The following is a 20,178-nucleotide window of genomic DNA, read 5'->3' on the forward strand; positions in this document are numbered from 1 at the left end:
TAGCATGAGACGGACTCTACAACCCACACAAGTGGCTCAGGTAGTGCAGCTCATCCAGGATGGCACATCAATGCGAGCTGTGGCAAGAAAGTTTGCTGTGTCTGTCAGCGTAGTGTCCATAGGCTGGAGGCGCTACCAGGAGACAGGCCAGTACACCAGGAGATGTGGAAGGGGCCGTAGGAGGGCAACAACCTCCGCCTTTCTGCAAGGAGGAGCACTGCCAGAGCCCTGCAAAATGACTTCCAGCAGGCCACAAATGTGCATGTGTCTGCACAAATGTTTAGAAACCAACTCCATGAGGATGGTCTGAGTGCCCGACGTCCACAGATGGGGGTTGCGCTCACAGCCCAACACCGTGCAGGAGGCTGGGCATTTGCCACAGAACACCAGGATTGGCAAATTCGCCACTGGCGCCCTGTGCTCTTCACAGACGAAAGCAGGTTCACACTGAGCACATGTGACAGACGTGACAGATTCTAGAGACGCCATGGAGAGCGATCTGCTGCCTGCCACATCCTTCAGCACAGCCCTCTATGTGCTCACCAGAGGTAGCCTGACTGCCATTAGGTACCGAGATGAGATCCTCAGACCCCTTGTGAGACCATATGCTGGTGCGGTTGGCCCTGGGTTCCTCCTAATGCAGGACAATGCCAGACCTCATGTGGCTGGAGTGTGTCAGCAGTTCCTGCAAGATGAAGGCATTGAAGCTATGGACTGGTCCGCCCGTTCTCCAGACCTGAATCCGATTGAACACATCTGGGACATCATGTCTTGCTCCATCCACCAATGTAACGATTCACCACAGACTGTCCAGGAGTTGGTGGATGCTTTAGTCCAGGTCTGGGAGGAGGATCCCTCAGGAGACCATCCGCTGCCACATCAGGAGCATGCCCAGGCATTGTACAGGAGGGAGGTCACACAGGCATGTGGAGGCCACACACAATACCGAGCAGCTTTTCCTTGTCATTAGGCATTTCCACTGAAGTTGGATCAGCCTGTAATTTGATTTTCCACTTTGATTTTGAGTATCATTCCAAATCCAGACCTCCATGGGATATTCATTTTGATTTACATTGATAATTGTTATGTTTTATTGTAATTAACACATTCCACTATGCAATGAATACAAATTTGCAACTGGAATATTTCATTCAGAGATATCTAGGATGTGGTCAGATTTAAAAAAGTTGGCCTAGTCATTAAGGTGTTAAGGCATAAAAATTCATAGTTTAAAAATTGTGACATTTTCACATTTTTTGACTAATTTTTCAATATTTTCATATATAAAACGCAAATAATAATTGAGTAAAATTTACCAGTAACAAAGTACAATTAAGTCACCAAAGAAATTTAAAAAAAAAAAAAAAACTCGGAATCACTGTGATATACTGAACAGTTATTACCACATAAAATCATACAGGTCAGATTTTTTTTTTTTTTTTTTTAAATGAGGATCGGTCGTTAACACACAAAGTAGCTCGGTCTTTATGGGGTTAATGCAAGAAGCTTGGTTTATCTTTAGGAGACCTCACCCCATCCACAAATGTGCTGCTGTAACATTTCTTGAATGTTGCGCCCCTGTCTCAGTCACTCATTCGGAAAGTTGCCTGATGAAAGAACCTGTGCGCACTGAAAGCTTGCAAATATAATTTTTCTCTGGCTAGTTAATAAATGCACGTTCCTAAAATACTTTTGTATTTTTCGGCCATAAAAGTATTTACATACATTCCCTTTAGTAAATAAGGGAAAACCTGTTAATCGAGACTGGTCGAAACTCTTGTCATGCCTGGCTTGTATTTTTATACCATGTTTTCTATAAAGTGTGCGGGATTTGGGCTCATGAGTTCCTTTAAGCTTATGTTTCCATCATAAAGACCCTTGACCTCATGTACAAGTCCCTACAATACTCGTCTGTAAACTTTTCATGACAACGGGTATCCGTGACTCCTGTGAGCTTCTAGTATAAAAAAACCTTTACCTTACCTCATATTACCCCTGAAATAAACAGCCGCCACCCCCTTTGTCTAAAAACAGAAAAACGCCATTAAAACACAAACAATTAGGTTGGATTAATTGGCCACAGCAGCCGTTTATTAACATTTAAACATACAAAATAATGAAACAATAAACCCCGGAAGTGGGTGACCCTCGAAGCCCGAAACATATGTCAAACATTTTTCCGCCAAACGTCCCGCCTATTTTGGCCTTATATCCGCCTTACCCCCAGCCGCTATGCACCAGCTCGGAGGCAAACTCCACCCGCCAGGCCAAACCCGCACACCTGTTTTGGTTCCCCTACTAATCCCTTCCATGGGATTATCTGCCATTTTAAAATCACCCCGGGGAGTCCAGGACCTATTGAGATCCCCCCCCATCCGCCATTTTCCACTTCCACCAACTTCGAGGATCACCACCCCCTGCCACAAACATAAATGCCCTAAAACCTTAGACATTTATGTCCCTCCAAACCTTCAAAGCTGTTTCAATGCCCTCCTGGATCGCCAAACACCACATATCGGTACCAACAGCGTTCAGATGCACCCCATCCAATCTCCAATAACCTCCCGTACCGGACTCCAAGTTGACGTGCCGCACCACTACCGCTCCGTTCCTCGCCATGAAACGCGAAACAGCTTTGTTCACCTTAATCCGTGCTTTGTTTATCCCCTCCAATGACCTAGCGCCCCGCCAAACCTTCCGCGGGACGATGTCCGACCACACTACCAAAACCTTAGGAAACATTGCCCACAACCTTAACATATCGAACTTAATGTCCTTTATAAGTTCTCTACACGGCCTCTTCCCCAAGTCATTACCTCCCAAGTGAATAACCAAAATTTGCGGGAACTGGTCCCAACGCACAAAACGATGAAACTCAGGTAAAAATTGGCTCCACGTCATTCCCCTTTTTCCGATCCACCGCAAGGTTGCCACGTCACGTGAAAAACCCAACTGCCGACCATCAGGACGAACCGCTGCCCTCTCTGCCGCCCAGTACACGAAAGAATGTCCCATAATCCAAACCAGCCTTTTGCCGTGTTCTGTAAGAGAATAAAGGAGAACATCTATCAAATTCAATACAAAAGGACCCCGAAACACTGGAACCATGCGGTTATATCAAACCCGGGCGAACATAAGACCGGAATCTCTCCGATTCCCACCGCCCGATTCGTTTAACCACCTCATCCCCCAAACCTCTCCTGGCCGCCTCCGTCGCAGCCCCAATACGAAATGAATGCCCGCTGTACTTCGCCGGTGAAATTCCCCCCATATCCAAACACTTCCGAAATATTGAATCAAACTGAAAACGAGATAAAGAACCATCCGCATGAACCAACAATGGGTCAGATAAAACCCCTTCTCTTCTCAGTAAGTTACTCACACAGATTACCGGGCACAACGGACAACTCGGAACTTCAAATAACACTATTTTACAACCTTTACCGGTAACGTCCGTTTTTGATGACCGAATAAACACAACCACCCTATCAGACGTAACATCCACGTCCTCTCTCCTCAAACCCCCTCCCTTGTATCTGGAAGGGCTAACCAACTCCCCCAAACGAAATGCTCCGAAAAAGGCTAACGAAAAAGCCGCATGGAACAACGTCACTTCCCATTCTGAAAAACAAACAAAACTCAGGTGCCTACCAATTATTAACAACACTTCGAAGGAAACCGGTCGTCTGTCGTCAAACGACTTCTGCCCTTTTTTTCCAGCCTTTTACTAACTGCGTAACTAAAAAGGATTTCGTCTCATCCCGTAAACCTCTGGCCTTGAAGCCAAACGCTAGACCAGCTAGGGACTTACTCATCTTGGACACTGACCAACCCGACTCCCATACATGTCCGACTAACAACAACAGCTTATGCTCATCGTCCATACCAGCCCCATATGACCCCTTCCAATTCTCCCATGTGCTCCAAGCTTGATTGTACTGCGACCAAGACCTATCCGATAGTGATCTAGCAAACAACTCCCTTACAGCCCGAAGGGCAGGTTCCACAGTTCCGCTGGACAATCCTGGCCCGCCGAATCCAAGCAAGGTCTCAGTCCTTGAGACTGATGCCACTGTGGATGGAAAAAGACATTATCAGCGTTAGTAGGCATAGTTGCCTTGCCATCTGCCACAATCCACAAATTAAACTTGAGGCCCAGGAACACCAGATGCTGCAGTACCCTGACCACTTCCGTAGATGCTGCAGATAGCGTATTGATGGCTTCCACAATGCCCACGTGTTCGCAAGAAAAACAGATTTTTTTGTTCATCACCATTCCACCCCAAACTGACAATGCCACTACTCGAGGAAACAATTGTAGCAAAACCCGATTTTGCAACAAGCCTTGCTCACGCCACCTAGGTGGCCACTCCGCCACTACGCTCAGACCGCCATATTGCACATTGAAACCACACATTTCGCTCACGTTAATGCGAAAACCTAAATCCACCGCATTCTCAACTGTTTGAATCCAGATGGATCTGCCATTATAGTCCTTCAAGAAAAGGGCCCATATTTTCAAGTCCTGCTTCAAATCCCTCGTCAATCTGATGAAGTGCAGAGGAGATTTCACTCCCACCGTAGCCAAAGACAAACGCCGACAAAATGGACGGCCCATTGGCATAATCCTGCAAGCAAAGTTCAGCTTGCCCAGCAAAGATTGTAAATCGTGCAGCGTTATCTTACGCCGTGTACACGCTTTCTGAACCTCCTCCCGAAAAGCAACTACCTTGTCCTCAGGCAATCTGCATTCCATCGCTATGGTGTCAATTTCTATGCCTAGAAAACTCAGCGTGGTCATTGGCCCGACAGTCTTTTCCGCCACCAAAGGAACTCCGAATCCCCGAGCTACCCTCTCCATCGTGTAAAGCAAAATCGAGCAAATTGCAGACTGCGGTGGGCCCACAAACATGAAATCATCGAGGTAATGTAAGCAATAACTCAAACCAGATACATCCTTAACGACCCATTCTAGGAATGTACTAAAAGCCTCAAAGTAAGCACATGAAGGCGAACAGCCCATGGGAAGACACCGATCAATGAAAAAAACCTCCGTCCCAAAAACACCCCAACAAGTGCATACTCTCAGGATGTACTGGCAACAGGCGGAAAGCCGCTTCAATATCAGTCTTCGCCATGAGAGCCCCCCTACCACATAGCCGTACCAAATTCATTGCTGCGTCGAACGACATGTAAGAAACCGCACACAGCTGAGGGTCAATCCCATCATTCACTGACAGACCTTTCGGGAATGACAAGTGATGAATAAGCCTGAACTTGTTAGGTTCCTTTTTTGGAACCACTCCGAGCGGTGACACTCTCAGATTACTGATCGGAGCCACTGCAAAAGGTCCTGCCATCCATCCTAAATCAACCTCTTTTTTTAACTTCTCAGAAACTACATTGGGAAACTGCAATGCCGACTTTAAATTCTTTTTTGACAAACAAACATCTTGCTCAATAAACGGAATTTTGAAGCCGTAACCAAAACCCTCTCTCAAAAGTGACGCTGCTGCTACATCAGGGTATCTATTTAGATACGCCTCCATCGCGTCCAGTCGCACCGGCGTCTCTCCTTTTTTCAGCAACGTCCCCGCCTCTTGTTTTCCCCCCTCTGAAACATCTGATTGCCCCATGTGTGCCCCCACAAGTTGAACATTCATGCTTGAACTTACACTTGCTCCCAAACCTACAGGTCCCCTCATTAAAGGAAAAACACAGTCCCTTCTGCATTGCGACCGAGTGTCCCGACTGCCCTGAACTCCCGGCGCCCCCTTGAAATGGCTGATTACCTTGGTTTGCTCTAGCCGGTGCCATAACCCTCATCCATAACGCAATGTCCTTATGGTCCCAACATATGCTCGAGCGGACTGCTTTACGCTGCCTAAACTGCTCGTCATATCGCAGCCAGCCTTGCCCTCCATACACCCTGTAAGCTTCCCCAATTGCATCCATGTAGCAAAAGAGACCGGAACAATTTTCCGGTGCCTTTTCCCCTATGATGCTCGCCAATATAGCAAAAGCTTGCAACCAATTCGAAAAAGAACGAGGGATCAGACGGTACCTCTTCTTTTCTTCGTCCTCTTTTTTTGAATCATCTCTCCGTAACCTATCAAGATTGAATCTCTCTAACGGTAACAATGAAAAGATATCCACATAGTCCCCTTTCCAAATCTTTTCTTTCACCTCCCCCTTCAAATGTGACCCCAGTGGCCCCTCAAAGCACACATATACCTCGCTCCTTGCCGAATCGTCCAAACGCACTGCCTCCTCGTTTTCCTTCTCTTTGCTAGCACCTGCATTCTGGGCCCCGCTTCCCAAATCGGCTGACCCAGACCCCCTTTCTGCTTCGTTGCTGCTTCCCCCTGACGCAGCTGAGCCTGATGTACCCCGGCCTCCACACTGCGAAAGCACCTCAGTGTCTGATAGCACACCTATACCTGTCGCCCTTTCTGCGCTCCCTAGCCAAGCCGCTGTAGGTGACCCTACCCCAAGAGGACCCCCGTACCATATTCTAGCCAAATCTCTAAGGCCATGTAATATTAAACTCATCCCCCCACTAGCACCCCCCATAACTGCCTCCCGGTCCCTAACCTCATTAGGAGCTAAGCAGGGGTTAAATATAGAAAACTGCTGGCTCTCACCTGGCTGCCTGGGTGCTGTGAACCCAGCAGCCGAAGATCCTGGATCCTGATGAAGGAGTGCTGGTCCCATGCTGGGTCTGGATGCCGCTGGCTCCGCAGCTCCCGGGTCAACCTGCCTCACCAGCTGCCCACCGCCAGAAGCAGGCAAACCGGCGATAGTGGCAGGGCCCCTCGGAGCTGCCGCCACTGTCCACAGGGCGCCGCCATCTTGGGGAGGTCCTGGGTCCTGGATTACAGATGCAGAACTCCAGGATGCAGCGCCATCTTGGTGAAGATCTTGATCACGTGACGCCAAGCTCCCTGCTGCGGCGCCATCTTGCCTGAGACTCCGGCCGTGTGGTGACACCGCAGCGCTGCTGACTGAGGCAGCCGACTGCTGCCCGCCTCTCACCGGAGCCGCTCTCGCTGTGTCCCGTCCCTGCTGACCGTCCTGCGCCACTCTCCCTGGCGCACTTGAAGACAGGCCGGCCGACTGCTGGATCTCCTCCGCATGGGGGCCCGTCCCCTGGCTCCTCGCGTTCCTCCACGCCGAGCAGGGCCAGCCGGGATGCTAGCACCTGCCGCTCCCGGTCCTGAATCCCAACGCCTCTGTGCCGCGGGGGGGGTGGGAACCCGGCCCCTGTTGTGGGTCCCGCCTGGTGGAAGGATTCCTCCCAGCCTGTGGGCGAGGGGCAGGGGGAGTGCGCCCGCCGGCCCTGGCTGGAGGGTCCCTGGAGGGGCTCCTAATGCGGCGCCGGACCCAGGGGGTAGCCTCAGGGCTTAAGCGCGCCGGAGGCCGGGACCTCCACGGCCGGCGTCCTGCTGGAGGAGGGATGGAGGCTCCGGCTACCGACCCCTGGAGCAGGCTGGAAACCGAAGCCTGCAGCCAATCTGCGCCCTGAGTGCCCGCTGCGTCCCTCAACTACTGCAGTAAGGCCTCCACGTCCATCGTGGTGAGTACTCTGGAGCTTTCGTCTATGGCCGGTGAGTACCCAAAATGGTTGCCCCACTCACGTAGCCACGAGAAAACAGCAGAGAAAACAGCAGAACAAAGTAATAATCTGCAGTGCTAGACACTCCCCAAACCGAGCTCCTGCTCCCTTATAACAGCGACCAGGGGAGAATGGCCGCACACGCGGTACAGGCATGGAAATCATGCTATGGATTACAACATTTAAGCTACACTGTGTGCAGAATTATTAGGCAAGTTGTATTTTGATCACATGATACTTTTTATACTTGTTGTCCTACTCCAAGCTGTTCAGGCTTGAGAGCCAACTGCCAATGAACCCTCCGTCAGGGGCAACTGATCTGACAGGCGCAGCTCACTTAGTTTCATTTCTCTATTTTCAGTGGTTTGTCTGGGAAACACCCTCCTCCCAGTACCTTCCTAACTTTAAAGGCTGTGTGAAACCTGAGAAGCCTCTTGTGCTGCAGAGCTGCAGGAGATCAAATATCAGTGTTTTGGCTTCTCCGGCTCATTGCCCCTGAATGCGTCACACATTTGACGATTAGAATTTGCTGTTTTTATTCATCCCAATTGTTTTTTTAGCTTGTTTTATGAATAGCTAGTGCTAAATTTGTGGATTTGTCATAAAAGGTTTTGTTAGAAATAAGAGTGTGCTTCTCAGGCACATTGCGCTCTAACACATATTCTCCCTCTTGCTTCAGCTTTTCTTCTGAAATGGCGAGGAGAATATTTGACTTGTCCAATGCCCTTCATGTTGAGCAAGTGCAAAATATACTGATTGATGATGAGACAGACCCCTTACAGCTAGAAGATTTAGGGGAAGAAAGTGACATTGCTTCAGAAGATGTGGAAGAATGTCCAGATGTGTCTGATACAGGTCAAGATGGAGAGAGTGAGGAGGATGCTCAAGACATAGAAACATATTACTTTTCTGGTTATTAAACATTTTTTTTTTTTTTACACCTGATTATATGTATTCTCATTTATTACATTCCTATTAAGGTAACAGATCACTTTTAGGGCATTGAAATTTTTAAAAAAGGAAAATATAGCCAATTTTCTAGCCTGTGCCGGACAGGCGCAATGCCCCTAAACTCGTTATGAAACATATTGCCCCTGACGGAGGGTTAAGTAAATCAGGTGATGTGCATGTCTGTAATGAGGAGGGGTGTTGTCTAATGACATCAAAACCCTATATAAGGTGTGCTTAATTATTAGGCAACTTCCTTTCCTTTGGCAAAAATGGGTCAGAAGAGAGATTTGACAGGCTCTGAAAAGTCCAAAATTATGAGATGTCTTGCAGAGGGATGCAGCAGTCTTGAAATTGCCAAACTTTTGAAGCGTGATCACCGAACAATTAAGCGTTTCATGGCAAATAGCCAACAGGATCGCAAGAAGCGTGTTTTGTAAAAAGGCACAAAATAACGGCCCATGAATTGAGGAAAATAAAGCGTGAAGCTGCCAAGATGCCATTTGCCACCACTTTTGCCATATTTCAGAGCTGCAATGTTACTGGAGTAACAAAAAGCACAAGGTGTGCGATACTCAGGGACATGGCCAAGGTAAGGAAGGCTAAAAAACGACCACCTTTGAACAAGAACCATAAGATAAAATGTCAAGACTGGGCCAAGAAATATCTTAAGACTGACTTTTCAAAGGTTTTATGGACTGATGAAATGAGAGTGACTCTTGATGGGCCAGAGGCTGGATCAATAAAGGGCAGAGAGCTCCACTCCGACACCAGCAAGGTGGAGGTGGGGTACTGGTATGGGCTGGTATCATCAAAGATGAACTTGTGGGACCTTTTCGGGTTGAGAATGGAGTGAATCTCAACTCCCAGACCTACTGCCAGTTTCTGGAAGACAACTCCTTCAAGCAGTAGTACAAGAAGAAGTCGGTATCGTTCAAGAAAAACATGATTTTCATGCAGGACAATGCTCCATCACATGCCTCCAACTACTCCACAGCGTGGCTGCCAGTAAAGGTCTCAAAGAAGAAAAAATAATGACATGGCCCCCTTGTTAACCTGATCTGAACCCCATAGAGAACCTGTGGTCCCTCAAAATGTGAGATCTACAGGGAGGGAAAACAGTCCACCTCTCGGAACAGTGTCTGGGAGGCTGTGGTGGCTGCTGCACGCAATGTTCATCGTAAACAGATCAAGCAACTGACAATCTATGGATGGAGGCTGCTGAGTGTCATCATAAAGAAAGGGGGCTATATTGGTCATTAATTTTTGGGGGTTTTGTTTTTGCATGTCCGAAATGTTTATTTCTAAATTTTGGACAGTTATATTGGTTTACCTGGTAAAAATAAACAAGCGAGATGGGAATATATTTGGTTTTTATTAAGTTGCCTAATAATTCTGCATAGTAACAGTTACCTGCACAAACAGATATCCTCCTAAGATAACCAAATCTAAAAAAAATAAAACCACTCCAACTTCCAAAAATATTAAGCCTGCGCAGCTGCCCTGCCTGTGAATCCCAGCCCCGCAATGTGAATAAATCATAAGTCACTGCGGGGCCGGGATTCCCAGGCAGGGCGGCCGCGCAGGCGCAGTCAGCTGGACTGCATATGAGGAAAGACGGGCAGCGCTCACTGCGCCTGCACCAGGCAGGGGAAAAGAGCGCAGGAGAGGAGGTGGCGCCCGGCTCCAAGAAGATGTGAGTGACAGCTGTGTGCTGTCTGAAGCAGGGGGGAAACACCGGCCTCCTTGACTGAAGACCAGGTATTTCTGACAAATTAAAAAACTGATTATTTCTCTAGTTACAGCACCCAAAACTAAAAGAGCCACCTTGTCAGAATGCAGTATTACTGCTGCACAAGGTGGCTCTTTTAGTTTGAAACGACTGGGGGGGGGGGGGGGGTGACAGGTTCCCTTTAACCACGTAAGAAGACAGCAGACACATCTCATCCTCTGCGCTGTTAATAGATTTGGGCTGGGATTTCTGGTGACTGGATAACGCTCAGTCTTTTAGTTTGTCTAAAGCCAGCAGAAAATGGAGACGTTTTTCCAGTTCTGTAAGGAGGGAGATGTGAGGATGGTAGATTAGATTGCAGTATGATAGTGTCTACCAGAGAGGGAAAGAAGCATACACAGAATATGAGGCGATTAATGAAAGTATGTGGATTCCCTGAGAAAGGTAGATTGCAGCCATTAGAATGGAGGGGAGTTATTAAAGAAAAGAAAGGGAAGCTGGAGGATGAGGGATTGTTGCAGGCAGCCTTAGCCTGGTGCAGGACAGCAGAAAATCTATCTAGGGAAAGCTGGGTGGAAGAGGAAAGGAAAGATGGGAAAAGCAATGTAATGTATTAAGAGTATTACAAAGCCACTGCTGACCAGCCAACACCCAATAATGGTGTCTAGGGGGGTTGGACTTGCAGAAATTGTGGTCAACAGAATCCTGATTTTTATGTTACATGCTCTGCTTGTGGTGCACCCCATTCAAATCCAGACAATGCATTTGTCCCACCCCCACATGTCTCAGCTCTGGTAACAGTTGCTGTGCCCGGAAAACCAGCCCCCAGCCTCCACTGTCGGCCATCTTGGTGCACCCAAACCATACCCTATCCAGCCCCCACTGTCGGCTTTGTGGTAATTGGGAAGGATGGGAAAAAAACTGTGGTTCCTGGACATCTGTAGGATGGGATACAAGTGATAAAGAATGGGGATATAAACCGACCCCTGCCCTCAAACAAAAGAGTAGTAAAGGGAAGTCCTTGCTTATGCGGATGACTTTACTCAAGTCCGACTCTAGTGGCCAATGCAAGACAAAATGTCATCCTTTGCTACTCAGTATTGAGGATCCATCACCCAATGATGTAGGAGAGTATACTTTGGGGGCATATTATAGTCAGGGGGGAAAGACCGCAACAGGTCATTTCCAATTTAAAGAGATGTTGGAGTCTCAGGAATGGGCAAATGCGCAGGGTGAAAGTGACAAATCTAGAACAACATGGATTCCACTTCCTTCAACATGTTCGTGTTTTTAGGGGCATGACTGCAATCCAGAACCCCACTTATGAGGATACACATGCTATAGAGACTGGGTATACAGATGTTAACACCTGGGTTGAGTGGATGAGTTACACTGCACAACAACAAAATAGGACCAACTGTTATGTGTGTGCGGCAGCCAGGCCCCATTTGGGATCTGTTCCCCTATTAATCCCCGAATTGGAGGAGGAGTGTGTCCTTGCCCTCTTTACCAACACCTCCACTAATTATACAATGTGGGAGAAGGAGGGATAAATATCCTGTATTTGATAAAACTCCATCTTTCAGTCGAAGTATCACTACCTATCCCGGGAATTACACCTGTATGCAAGTACAAGGAGAGGGCCGTTTCTTGGGGAATTTTAGTAAGGTTTTTGTCATAATTACTCCTCAGCAACCCCCGAGAAGTTAACACAGCAGGTCTCCTCAGTAGCGGACATGTTCTGGATATGTGGGGATATGAAGATAAGGTCTAAATTAGAGGGTAATTGGACGGGACAGTGTACTTTGGCCAAGGCCATCATGCCTTTCCATCTTATCCCTGATGGTTCGCCTTTGACCAATCAGAAGCAGCCCCAACGTATGAAAAGGGGAATTGCCCCCAAAGAAAGCTTTGACCCTCATGTGTATATTGATGCTATAGGGGTACCAAGGGGGGTCCCTGATGAGTTTAAAGCAAGGGACCAGGTTAGAGCAGGATTTAAGTCTATAATCCCTATTGTAACTGTCAATAAAAACGTAGATTGGATTAACTACATATATTATAACCAACAAAGATTCACAAATTATACTGAGGACGCATTAAAGGGGATAGCTGAACAGTTGGAGGCTACATCCACTATGGCTTTCCAAAACCGGATGGCTTTGGATATGTTACAAGCAGAGAAAGGAGGGGTATGTAAAATGATTGGAGAAACTTGTTGTACCTTTATCCCCGATAACACAGGTCCAAATGGAAAGGTCACCTTAGCCATGAAAAAAGCTTGAATCCTTATCTGAGGAACTTAAGAAAAATTCAGGAATTGATGATCCTTGGGATACTTGGTTTGAATGGATGACGGGATGGCAGAAATGGTTGGCACAGACTGTTACAATTATTATGGTAATCCTTGTTTTCATGGCTGTGGTTTCTTGTTGTACATTTCCTTGTATTAAACAGATGGTCACTAAGAGTGTGGACAGCCTGATCCCTACCCAGGCTTTCCAAGAAGATGGTGATGGCCACGATTCTACTATAAAACCCCTAAAGACCAATTCGATTTATTAGTTAGGAATAAATACATTTGACTTCTACATGAATAAAGATTGCACCAAGGGGGGGGGGGGTAAAAGCTCAATATTGCCCATCTAACAGACAGCTCACATGTCACGATCCATGTACTGTGTTTTCTCGTTGTCCTTTTTGTTTGTCACCGTCCCCTGTGTGTATTATCTGCAGTGGTGAGGCTAGCGTCCTTGCCGGCCAGTGCACTAGTCAGGTCAGAGTTAGGTATCAGCGAGGGACGAGGTTCCTGGTGGCGGTGGGGGGGGGGGGGGGGGGAGAACCCACTTAGGGAGTTAGGGCAGTGCAGGGACAGGCTCAGGTTACATTCAGGTGGTGACAATTCCCCATTTCCCTATCGCTGGGCTTTCCTTTCCCCATTTTCCATCCCCTTCTTTGTGTTGCGCATTCATTGACCGACCACCTATTGGATCATATTACATTGTGACATCAGGTTAATAATTGATTTAGGGGGGGGGGGGGGGACTGTGAAGGAGAAAATGGCTAATGAAATCAATTATTAAACCTTATATAACTCCGTTCAGATATGGTGTAGCAAGATGGCAATTGTGTCTTTGAAACTGTCTTGGAAGTCCTTGAAACTGTCCTGGAAGGAATCTAGAATGCAGGAGTGAAGACACTGGAATACAATACACCAAGACACCATATTTGGAAATGAAGTTGGACATGAACCAGTTACAAAGTGACTAGCTGTTCAGAAGTTGTGCGACCTCCCCCATTTGCTGCTTGTAGTATCTTCCTTAAGTTCTAAAAATAAAGTTCAGTTGTGCACCAACTTTGGCTGAGAGAGGAAGTGTGCATCTGTCTCTGTGTATCTGATACATTCTTTGGCCTCTAAGCGCGCACTCAGCTAAGGCTACTTTCACATTAGCATTGTGCACTGCACGTCACAATGCGACGTTGTGGCGCACCGACGCATTATGTGGAAGCGCCGCACAACGGGGGCAGCGGATGCTGTTTTTCAACGAATCCACTGCCCCATTGTGAGGTGCGGGGAGGAGGGGGCGGAGTTCCGGCCGCGCATGCGCGATCGGAAATGCTGGACACGACGCACCAAAAAACGTTACATGCAACGTTTTTTGGTGGCAACGGTCCGACGCACGACGGTTGCGACATGTGGCAATGCGTAGCACTACGTCGCTAATGCTAGTCAATGGAGGAAAAAAAAACGCATCCTGCAAGCACTTTTGCAGGATGCGTTTTTTCTCCAAAACGACGCATAGCGACGTGCAGTACACGACGCTAGTGTGAAAGTAGCCTTATATTTGGTCAGGTACAAGCAATCATATAGATCTCACTTTAAGGCTATGTGCACACGTCAGGATTTCTTGCAGAAATTTCCTGACAAAAAAAAAAAAATGGACATTTCTGCCAGAAATCCGCATGCGTTTTTTGCATGTTTTTCCCCAATGCATTAAATAGCGGGAAAAACTCGAAAAATCGGCAAAATTAATGAACATGCTGCTTTTTTTACCACGATGCGTTTTTTCGTGGAAAAAAACGCATCATGTGCACAAAAATTGCAGAATGCATTCTAAATGAAAGGATGCATATGTATGCGTTTTTTAATGCGTTTTTATAGTTTAAAAAAAAAAAAAAAAAAACACGAAAATTCCTGAACGTGTGCACATATCCTAAGGGATCACCCTCGCAACATGAACCGGAAAAAATTGATATGTCTGCGTGCTCTGCATGGACACACGGCATTTGAAAAAAGACAAACAAAAACACACAGACATGTTAATAGCACCATAGATTATAATAGATACGTGATCTATCCACAAAAGAAATGGACATAATACATATGTGCAACACGGGTGCCTAAGTAAGGCATTAAAAAAAAATAAAAATAAAATCAGTACATACTTGAAGATTGATAATAGCATTAGATAAAAGCTGAATGGAGATTTAGTTCGGTCATAAGAAGCAGTCGCCTTTTCTTTTTTTTTTACTAATCTGGATGACACATATGAAGAGCATGACTGTGCACCTGACTACTGAGCGGCATGTAGTGACTGGTAATTATACGACATTTTCTGATGTGGGAAGAATGAGTCATGAAGATAACGCTTCCTTCATGACACCCTGGTCACCGCATTAGAGAATGTGCTCACGACTAGGGTTGAGCGAAACGGATCGTTCATTTTCATAAGTCGCCGACTTTTGGCAAAGTGGGGTTTCGTGAAACCCGACTCCAGCGTGGGATCGGGCACGTGGTCGGCGATCTTGGCGCCAAAGTCGCGTTTTGTATGACGCCTTCCCCGCCATTTTTTCAGCCAATTAAGGAGTGTGGGCAGCGTGATGACATAAGTCCCGGCCTGGCTTCTGCGGCGTCATAGAGCCATATTACCGTTCGGGCTGCAGTGATTTCCGCAGTAAAACACAAAATATGCTGAGGAGGGGGAGAGGGGGAGAGGGGGAGAGGGGGAGAGGGGGAGAGAGAGAGAGAGAGAATAAAATCACATTGACTTGCATTGGGTTTCGTGTTCCGGTTCGGAACCCGACTTTACAGTAGAATCGGCCGATTTCACGCGATCCGACTTTCGAGAAGGTCGGGTTTCACAAAACCCAACTTGATCCTAAAAAACCAAAAGTCGCTCAACCCTACTCACGACCTCTTTTTTCAGGCGCGTTCCACCTGCAACTCACCTAAATAAGTGGAACAAAAATGAACATAATGCACAGCAATGTTAAAATGACATAGCTGTGCAAATGTTCTTTCTTTTGTTACTTTTAACCCCTTCAATCTGTGAAGCGGTTAAAAAAAAAAAAAAAAAAAGTGACATGTTCATCCTTCTGTAGTGGAAAGAAGCATGCTCATCGCCACCATAGCGAAACGTACAAAGAAAAGACGGTGACGGCAGAATCACAAAAAAAATTGCGACGGGAAGTCGCTTGCATTTTCTTTAAGAGTTTTCTTTTTCCCCCCCCCCACACTAAAATAATGGTTCACAAGGCAAAAAGAACAAAGCTACAGAGTCGTTTATCTTGACGCCGCATAGAACTTGCATTCCTAGAGGGCTAAAGTCAATCATATGATCACACACGAAATACTGTACTGCCTGGCACGGCGGGGAATGTAAGTGCATACATAAAGCCCGAGTCATTGTACATCAGGGCTCATACGGATAAGAGTCACAGCGCTCACCAACAGTTCTTTTGGACAGGTTCACATTCATGTTGGGGAATTCAGTGTCATTATTAAAAAGTTACAGAAAATGGAAAAACAGCCTTGCATGCTAAACTATTTTTTTCTGTAAAATGATGGACACAGCGATAGGATGGAATTTAAGTAAATGGGATCCTTGGGTGCTGTTTGGCTATAACATTAAAGGGGTTGTCCGGGCATACAATATTGATGACTTATCCTTGGGATAGTTCATCATTGTCAGACTGGTAGGGGTCCAATACCCAGCAGCCCCCCCCCCCCCCAATCAGTTGTTATTAGCTCTAACAATGACTGGATATGAACCCCTAATATGTGTTAAGGCTGCTGTAGGGTACAACAGATCAGCTCCTACTGAGCGCAGCAGATCTGTGGAGGTATCGGGAGTCAGATGCCAATAAGTGATCAGCATTATGTAAATAAGAGAGGGGTCCAGATCACCCACATTGCAAAAGCCAGCAAATCCTCGCCTTGGACGAGATAGGAAGAGATAGGGATATCCAGGTGTTTTCTGGATGAAGAAATTAACTGCTAGAAATTAATAAAAACAGAACATCCCCAGTACTATAGAAAAAACTATACATGCGAGAGCTTTTCCTACATGTTTCAGACTGAATCTCAGCCCTTATTCATGGATCCATAAGCAAGGACTGAGATTAAGCCCAAACATGTAGGAAAAAGTCTGGCATATTTTATAGTACTGGGAATGCTCTGTTTTAATTCAATTCTAATTTTGTCATTTTTTTTTTTTTTTTTGTTATCCAAAAACCAGCTGATACCTTACCTTTCCTATTAGTATTATGTTCCTGCAGAATCCCTTTCAGCATATGTGCACACGGCATATTTTTCAGGTGGATTCCGCCTGCAATCCACATGAACTCTCAAAATACAAAAATAATTAACATACGCACTGCAGTGTCAAAATGACTTTCTGCACACGTTTAGTGTTTTTGAGATTCCTTTACCGGCTTCAAAAGAAGTGACCTGACAATTCTTTAGGTGGCTTCCAAGCCACAATATATATTTTTTTTTTTCTGCATTCATCAATGAAGATGCAGCCAGTGATTTCTGAAGACAAAACGCTGGAAAGACGCTCAAATAGACGTTCGAGAGTCTTCCAGGCGTCTCATTGACTTGTGTTGTAAAGCATAGAGCTTCTTCCTACCTGAAAACACCTGAAGGTCAGGTGACTTCATTTAACCACTTGAAGTCTTTTGATAGTGGGTAAAAGGTGCTCAAAAGACTGAACATGTGAACAGCGAGTCATTTTTACATAGAAAATGCATGTGTAAATTTTTTTTTGAGGGCTATTTTCAGAGCTTTTGGTGAGCTTTTGACGCTGTAGAATATTTGCACCTATTTAAATTAAGTTAATTGAATGGTTTTTCCCACTTTTTTTTGTTTTTTTTTTTAAACATGCGGTTTTTGAGGCTGCGTTTTTTGTCTGTATTTGGGGTTATGCTTTAAGGCCGTTTTGTATTTTATACTTTCTGGAATTTGGTTCTGACAAAACCAGCAGGTCAGTTTGCACTGAGTAAAAATAAAAAGCACATTGGGCACGAGGTTTATATAAATCCCATCCACTTTGCTGGAAGTGGTAAGTGGCTGCGTTTTTGAACCAGCAAACATTTCACCAAAAGCTCATTGTGGGCACACGAGTATAAAATGAAATGACCCCATACTGATTCACAGATATGTGATGGACGATTCCAAACACATCAAAGGGCCGTTGGAAGTAACCAAGGTCTGATATGCACAATAAGAAATCCTGTGGACAAGCAATGTGGGTCTTACATCCTGATACACACTGTAAATAGTAAATTATATACACACGCACACAATATATAAATGTAAATAAAGTGAGTAGACGAATAAGAATACATATACACTTTAAAAATGTATACTCTGTAGGTGCAGACATATATAGTAAAGATTGAGTTTTATATAGATAGATATAACACTTTGTATAAGTCTACACTCAGCAGGTGTAAATATTGAGTTGCAATATGTACAAACACACTTAATAAATGTATACTCTCTGTAGATGTAGACATATATAGTAAATACGGAGTTACATACACTTTTTTTTTTTTTTATTACACATCACACACACACACACACACACACACACACTTTTTCTGAACGTACACTCTCTACGGCCAGTCTCACACGTCAGATAATTCCGGTACCACCTGTGTGCCCACTGAGGACCACACGGACCGTGCAGGAGACAGCGCTAGAGATAAGCGCTGTCCCCTGCATCTGGTGCTGGGAGGTGGAGCCGCATATTCATCACTAATGAGCGGTACCACGTGACCGCTCATACAGGACAAGCTGCGACGCTGAGAGGAAGCATCGAGGGAGCTGGGTGAGTATTTTATTTCCAGCGGGCGGGCACACAGGGGGTGGGAGGGGGTTGCTTACTGGGAACTTTATTTCAACCACAAAAAAAACAATGATTTTTCATTCCTTCTCTCCAGCGAACGCTGCTGGAGAGAAGAAATGAATGGCGGCTTCAGCACCACACGCTGGGGGGACAGCGCTTACTGTAGCGCTGTCTCCTGCAGGGCACACGGACAGCATCCGTGTGCGGTACGTGTTTTACACGGACCCATTGACTTTAATGGGTCCGTGTGATCCGTGCGCTCCCACGAACACTGACATGTCTCCGTGTTTTTCAAACGGACACACGGTCCGTGAAAACACGCTGACATGTGCAGAGACACATTGATTTTAATGTGTCTACGTGAGTCAGTGTCTCCGGTACATGAGGAAACTGTCACCTCACGTACCGGAGGCACTGACGTGTGAAACCGGCCTAAGGGTGTGTACACATATAGCATCACACATAGGCCGGGGTCACACTGCGAGTGCAATGCGAGAAACTTGCGCATCAGTACCCGGCACTGCGGCCGGCATTCAGGACCGGAGCGTTCAGCTGTATGTATTTCTATGCAGCCGAATGCTCCGGTCCCAGTGCCGGGTATTGAGGTGCGAGTTTCTTGCATTGCACTCGCAAGTGTGACCCCGACCTCACACACACACACACACACACACACACACACACACACACACAGTATCATATACACACATATAGTAAATATTGCGTTACACATCTATCACACACATTGCACAGGTATGTCAGGTGTGTACACATATAGCACAGTATCACACACATATAGCACAGTATCACACACATAGCATAGTATCACACACATATACTGTATCACACACATTGTACAGGTATGTCAGGTGTGTACACACATAGCACAGTATCACACACATATAGCACAGTATCACACATATATAGCATAGTATCACACACACATAGCACAGTATCACACACATTGCACAGGTATGTCAGGTGTATACACACAGCACAGTATCACACACATTGCACAGGTATGTCGGGTGTGCACACACATAGCACAGTATCACACACATTGTACAGGTATGTCAGGTGTGTACACACATAGCACAGTATCACACACATTGTACAGGTATGTCAGGTGTGTACACACATAGCACAGTATCACACACATTGTACAGGTATGTCAGGTGTGTACACACAGCACAGTATCACACACATTGCACAGGTATGTCGGGTGTGCACACACAGCACAGTATCACACACATTGCACAGGTATGTCAGGTGTGTACACATAGCACAGTATCACACACATATAGCACAGTATCACACACATTGTACAGGTATGTCAGGTGTGTACACACATAGCACAGTATCACACACATTGTACAGGTATGTCAGGTGTGTACACACATAGCACAGTATCACACACATTGCACAGGTATGTCAGGTGTGTACACACATAGCACAGTATCACACACATTGCACAGGTATGTCAGGTGTGTACACACATAGCACAGTTTCACACACATTGCACAGGTACATTGTCGGCTGTATTCCTACAATTGCTGCATGTGGGTGATTACCTAGCGAGTCCCCGCTCTGCTCCGGCACAACGTCAGCGCTGCTGCCATTGACTATTGTGTGCAGAGCTGGTGACCTCTGGACTCCCGCACCCTGCCTCCTCCGCCACCTCTGCCTCCTCAGCCATCACTGCTGAGCACATGTCTGCCTTTATTATTTGAGGCACTGGTTTCCCCGGGAGCCGG

At 46.2% G+C, this 20,178-nt stretch overlaps 1 protein-coding gene and 1 long non-coding RNA gene across 3 annotated transcripts in view; one reads left to right on the forward strand and one right to left on the reverse strand.

The window, feature by feature from the left end:
• The window catches only part of ATP7B (ATPase copper transporting beta), a 122,472-nt gene extending 102,298 nt beyond the window's left edge, over window positions 1-20,174 (reverse strand). The window contains exon 1 of the mRNA XM_077298130.1: window positions 19,996-20,174. The gene's annotated coding sequence lies outside the window, so the exon portion shown is untranslated. The remainder of the gene's footprint in view (window positions 1-19,995) is intronic.
• Window positions 4,752-8,764, forward strand: LOC143818529 (uncharacterized). 2 transcript variants are annotated; one of them, XR_013224588.1, is made up of 2 exons: window positions 4,752-4,929; window positions 8,295-8,764. It is a non-coding gene; the product is annotated as an uncharacterized LOC143818529 (long non-coding RNA). The 2 variants fall into 2 exon arrangements; XR_013224587.1 differs by having other exon boundaries at window positions 4,752-4,924.
• Window positions 20,175-20,178: the final 4 nt, after the last annotated feature.

The sequence above is a fragment of the Ranitomeya variabilis genome, chromosome 3, assembly GCF_051348905.1.
Source record: "Ranitomeya variabilis isolate aRanVar5 chromosome 3, aRanVar5.hap1, whole genome shotgun sequence".
Taxonomy (NCBI): domain Eukaryota; kingdom Metazoa; phylum Chordata; class Amphibia; order Anura; family Dendrobatidae; genus Ranitomeya; species Ranitomeya variabilis.